The following is a 6,000-nucleotide window of genomic DNA, read 5'->3' on the forward strand; positions in this document are numbered from 1 at the left end:
CCCTAACCCTGGGCCATCCCTAGACTGGGTAATATGTGAGTCCCCGCAAGGGAGGGAAAGGGGGAAAGAAAGACGTAACATTTACTGGGCATCCAATAGTTTCAAGCTGCTGGGAGACATTCTCTGATTTAATCCTCACAAGGGAGGTGTGCAGAAGCTGAGGTTCAGAGAGGCTGAGAGATTTGCCTTTGGACAGACAGCTGGGAACAGGGCCTTGAACACAGGGGAGGTACCTACTGGGTCACCCACCCCAGGATCAGTGATGCAGAGCCAGCTACCAGGTGACAGCATAAGGTACAGCTTCACCCCATCCTCCTTTTGGCCGTACTAAGTGCAACCTCCATGCCCATTTTGCAGCTTCAGAAACTGAGTCACAGGAAGGGGGTGTCAGCTGCCAGAAAGCAATGGACTCGAGCAGGTGTCTGGCTGTTCCCCACCCCTATCTATCGAGCTAATGTGTCCTAAACGCTTTACTTCAGTCCCCTTGGGATATCCTGGGAGCCATGACTCATACTACCCCCACTTCATAGATGAGGAAACTGAGATGCCCCCAAAGGAAGGGGCCCCCACCCCTCTAGGGGCTCGAGTGGAAACCAGAGTGGTTTACCATGGAGATAAGGTGGTAGGAGCAATGGAGGGGAAGTAAAGGGCCGGGGAAACCCAAAGGGAGATAGAGGCTCAGGAGCCACACAACTCAGGCAGGAAATGAGGCTCCGGTCAAAAAGCCCAGGGCAGGGGTGTGGAGGCCTTTGAAGGGGCTGTAAGGCCTGCAGAGACACGGGAGGCCCAGCCCTGGACTAGGAGCCCAGAGTCCCACAGCCTAGGTGCGGCCCTGTCACTTGGCAACTGGGAGACCCTAACAAGTGTCTTCCCCTCTGGGTCTTAGAATTTACATGTGGAAAATGGGGCTAATCTCACCAAAGGCAAGCTTTCAAGAAGTTGGGATGGGCTACACCAGCAGAACTCTCCCAGCTCAGCCTCCTCACACACAGAGGGCAAGGCAGGACTCAAGTCACCCAGTATACAGGTGGCCTTGGCCGCCAGCATCCTTTCCTAGACCAGCACCTTCAGAATCAGTGGGAATCATCTACTCAAAGCCTTCACCGGACAGCTGGGGAGGCCAGACCTATTGGATGAACTGACCCGCCCAGTGTCACACCATACAAGGCAGGTCCCATTTCCTGAGCACCTGCGGGCTCCAGGCACTGGGCATATGGCCCTCCTTTAACCCTCACCTGATAGGAAGATATTTACTGTTCCCATTTGCAAGACAAGGAAGCTAAGTCTCAGAAAGAGAGAATGAATGACCCAAAGACACACAGCAGGCGGGCACGGTCAGACCTTGAATGCAAGCCTGTCTGAGTCCTGAGCCCTTACCCTAGCTTTGTCTCCATCTCCCCAGCGGACCCCTCCCTGCTCCCCACCTCACTCCCAGTCTCCAGCCACCCTACGTGGCACTGCCCCAACCCCTGGCTCTCACCCTCTCCTGCCTTCCAGCTACCGAGCTCCTACTCTCCTTTCAAAGCCCAGCCTCAAATGCCTCCTCCTCTTGATATCTGACCTAGGCCCTCACAGAATACCTGGAGTCCAGCCCACAGATTTTTTCCACCAAGTGCCTTGGTCACCTCTGCACCCCTGGTCCCCAACATGGGGCTGTTAACACCGGGGACACCAATCAGCCCCCTGTGGGAAGATGAAGGCCAAGCTCCGCCTCAAGGCCCATATGGCCCCACATGGCTCAGTCCTGCTGACAACACCCCCTCACTCACCTCTCACCCACTCCCCTTAATTTTCTACGCTCCAGACTCACAGGCTTTCTCATTGTTTCTCCATAACAGCACACGCTTCCCCACCTCAGGACATTTGCACGTGGAGTTCCCTCTGCCCGGTAAGCCCTAGCCCTAGCTCCATGCCTGGCCAACTCCTCCACGCTTCCTCCGAGATTCCTCTGCACCCCACGCCTCTCCCTCTGAGCCCTTATCACATCTGTGATTATATATTAATTTATTTGGCAACCTGTTTGCTACTTGGCTCACCCTCTAGACTTGAATTTCTGGGCAGCCAGGGACCTGTTCACAATTCCCCAGCAAGGACGCACCCAGGCTGACCGCTCCCCACAACCCCAGGGGCCCTGGGGCACATCTGAGCTGAAGGGAAGAAATAGCGCTCCGCCCCTTCTTCATTGAGGGAACTGCTGCCCGCTCCTGTCACCACCTCCTGGAAGCCTCCTGAGGCCTCCTACAGCTCCCACTGCTAACCCATCACCACACTGCTCAGCCCAAGTTCCAAGCCCCTAGAACATTGTAGGCGCTCAATACAGGGCCATGGATGCTTGTATCTCGGCAGGTTTGGGGAAACGGGGTCAGTTGAGGACCAGGGGATGGGCGGTCTGTCAACAGGCCACTGAGCCATCTCCTCCCTGGCTCCTGGGGCTCTGGGGGAGCTAGACAAGCCCCCCTCCCCACCCCGCCAACCCCAGGTCACAATCAGGGAAGAAGCCAAAGCAGGAACTAGCTATGAGCTGGGGATATTTCATGCTGTGGCAAGAAGCTAGGGGAGGAGAGGAGAGAGCTGGGGGGCCTTCCTGGGAGAGGTGAGCCTTAAGCTAAGCCTTAAAGAGCAAGAGCAGACAAGCAGCTCTTAGAGGAAAGGGCACTCCCAGCAGGGATACCTTCAGGATCAAAGGCCCAGGGGCCGCACAGGAGGGCCTAGGCAGGCAGTCAGCTGAAAGAGGTGACACACTGTAAATCATTCCCCTGGGTGGAAAGACCACATCACCACATCACCAAAAGGGCCTCGTGGCTTCCACCCAATCACTCACTCATCAGTAGAGTCTTTTCCAACACTGCCTCGTGCCTGGTCCCATACTGGGCAACCCTAGTTCCCCCACCACTGGAAGGACGCAAGGGCAGCCAGACCAGGGACTCTGAGGTCTAGGCTTTCATTCCAGCTTCAAACTGTGTGGCTTGGTCAAGTCACTTCCCCTCTCTGAGCCTCAGTTTCTTCACCAGCAAAATGGAGATACACAAGAGTCCCTGCCTCATAGGAGGTGCTCAGTAGATGTTAGCAGCTATCATTATCATGGGCCCATTTTATACTTAACAAAACTGAGGCCAGAGGGAGTAGTGAGTTGTCTCAGGTCACACAGCTGCTGGGTGGCAAGACTGTGCCGGGGCTGTTTCTTTCTCGAGGGTTAGGAGGTGGCTTTTGGGGCACCAATCCACCCCCCTAGGACCAGCCATCTCACCTCCCACCCATCTTTTTTAGGTAATTCATCCAGTGAAGTGCTCATTTATTGAACACCTACCACATGCTAAGCCCCTCCCTGCAGAAGTGCCTACAGTCTTCCCCTGAGGAGCCCCACTGCACACATGTGGACTCAGAGGGGTGGTCCCTTGGCCCAGGTCACCCAGTGAGACGAGAAGCCTAGGTCTTGTCTCACCAGTCAGGAGGCCAAGATGAGGGTCAGCAACAGGACCAGCCTGGTCCATTCTTGGAATCGTCTGGTCTCAGCTGCACTATGGCTGGGCCTGGACTCACCCCAGGTGACCCAGAGAGCACTGTCCCAATTGGACAGAGTCCCTGAAGCCCGGGAAGCTTCACCCAGGGCCACGCACGGGCTCCGTCCACTCTCAAGTCTGCCTGAAGGCCCCAGAGGCTGAACTGCTACCCCACAGGTGAACCCCTTCTGTTCACCCCATCCTTCCACCAGCCCAGTAAGCCCAGCCAGACCCACAGCGGGGCCTGATGAGGACCCCTAGCTCAGAGAGGGCAGGCAGTTGTTTGAGGACACACAGCAGGGCAAGTAAGTGATGGCCCATGTCAGGACTCAAACCCACCACCAAGCCCAGCCCAGGCGGACAAATGGACCCAGCCTGGTGGCGAAATCCCAAAACTTTTGCCAACTTCTGAGCAGACAGGCAGCTGGGCCTGTCGAGAGGCGAGGCTGGGGGCTGTGGGCAGCAGGGACCAAGCACAGTTTGGCCAGTCCCTTCCAGGCCGGCAGCACCAGGCCCTACCCGAGGCCCCACGAGGAGAGGCAGATCCTGGTGCCCCGGCCCGGCACCCCCAACCCGGCGCCCCCAGGCCCACCCTGCCCGCCCTCTCTCCACCCCCCATCCAGGGCTGGGGGCGCCAGGCCGGGCAGCCGCGGCCAGAGGCGGCGCCGACTGGCTCAGATTGCAGATTTGGCCTAGACCTGGCCCGGGGGCTCAGGCCCGGCTCGCTGCTTGCTCTCAGGGGGCCCGTAGAGGGACGGTGAGCCGGAGGGGGTCCCCGCGCGGACCGGACCCCTACGCACCCCCCACCCAGCCCCCTCCCCCCGCGGCATCACAACAAAAGGCCGCGCCAGACAAGTCCCGGTGCGCCCGCCCTGCGCTCCCGGATCGCTGCTCGGCCCGGGGGGGTGGGGGTTGGAGGGGGGGCCAGGAGCCCCCGCGGCCCGGCGATCCGACGCCAGGGTGGTCCCCGGGCGGGGGCTCCCTCACGCGGGCCAGGACTGGGGGCCGGCGGAGGGCCGGGGGGCGCTCACCTGGGCCGGCGGGCAGGCGGACGCACCGGCAGACAGACGCACCGGAGGACCGACCGCCGGACGGCCAGGGGTTCGGGCACACGGCGGCCTGGCCGCTCCGGCTCCCAGGCCGGAATGGATTCCGGGCCGGGAGAGACAGATCGAGAGAGAAAGGGAGGAGGAGGAGGAGGCGGCGGCGGCCTGGGGAGGGGAAGAGGAGGGAGGGAGCGCGCGAGCAGGGAGGAGGGGCCCGGCAAGCCGCCGGGAGGAGGAGGAAGGAGGAAGCGCGCCGGGACAGTTCCCCGCCGGTGACCTGGGAGAGACCCGTGCGCGGCCTCCCCACGCCAAGGGTCCCGGCGGGCCGGGGAACGGGGGGCGGAGGCACCGGGCACAGAAGCCCCGCCCCCACCCCGCCCTGAGAGCGCTCCCTACCCTTCGGGGCACCCATCAGCCCTCAAGCCAAAATGCCCTCCCTAACTCCCCCCCAGCCCACCCACCCCATTTACCCCAAATCTACCTCTCCCGAAATTATTAGTAATAATCAACAGCAGCACTGATGGAGCGCTCACTTCTTGCCAGGTGCCAGGCTAAGCGGTTCAGGTCAATTTTAGGATCTATTCCTACCAACCAACTGGGCTGGGCGGGCCAACGATTATCCCCATTTTACAGATGAAGAAACTGAGGCACAGAGAAAGGAGTCATCTGACAAGAACCAGACCTTAGACCCTGGCCTTGACCTGAGTTTCGCAAAGTGGGGACTGAAGCAGGAAGGACGGTGTGGTAAAGAGCAACGTTTATCTAAATAGATATGCATTCATTTTAATGTGCATCAGAAAGAAGAAAAGTAACTAAGGCAGCCCGTCCGAAGTCAGCAGGTTCCAGATACTCCTGCTTAGGAGGGGGCTGAAGCAGGTATTTAGTGGCAATTACACTTCCAAGTAGATAAAGAGGCTGAGTACATCTGGACACAGGAGGCAGGGAGTGCAGCAGAGAAAGGAGGAGACATTGAGGAAATGCTGGTTTAGCCACAAAACCTCCCCGCACCACTATCTGACCCCTCCCCCCACTCCCACCATCTCTGGACCCAGGCTGCCCTACTGGGGCTGGGTGCCCCACCCTTGGCTTTTCACATGTCTCCCTGGAATTATGGCACAGGGGAAGGTGAGCCTGAATCCAGCTTTAAATGCCACCATCTGCCTCTACTTTCCTTCTCTGAAAGTTCTCTCATATCACAGATGGGAAAGTAAGGCCCAGCCGGGCCAAATGGTACCAGCCTGGGCTTCTCCTGAAAGGAGCTGGGGAGGGAACCCTAGAATATGGGAGGCAAAGACCTCAGGGTACAATATAGTATCCAAGAGACCAGGAATGAGCACGGCCTTAAGCCAGACTGATCTGAGTTCAAATCTAGACTAGTTGCCCACCCACTGTACCTTGTACAAGTCCATCAACTTCCCCAGCCCAGGTCCCCTCAACTATGATACAGGAGTGAA

At 58.7% G+C, this 6,000-nt stretch overlaps 1 protein-coding gene across 2 annotated transcripts in view; it reads right to left on the reverse strand.

The window, feature by feature from the left end:
* SRC (SRC proto-oncogene, non-receptor tyrosine kinase) overlaps window positions 1-4,871 on the reverse strand; it is a 57,179-nt gene extending 52,308 nt beyond the window's left edge. For both annotated transcript variants that reach the window (XM_081255354.1, XM_081255353.1), the window contains exon 1: window positions 4,532-4,871. The gene's annotated coding sequence lies outside the window, so the exon portion shown is untranslated. The remainder of the gene's footprint in view (window positions 1-4,531) is intronic.
* Window positions 4,872-6,000: the final 1,129 nt, after the last annotated feature.

Source organism: Mesoplodon bidens (genome assembly GCF_964165515.1).
Source record: "Mesoplodon bidens genome assembly, chromosome: 15".
Classification (NCBI taxonomy): domain Eukaryota; kingdom Metazoa; phylum Chordata; class Mammalia; order Artiodactyla; family Ziphiidae; genus Mesoplodon; species Mesoplodon bidens.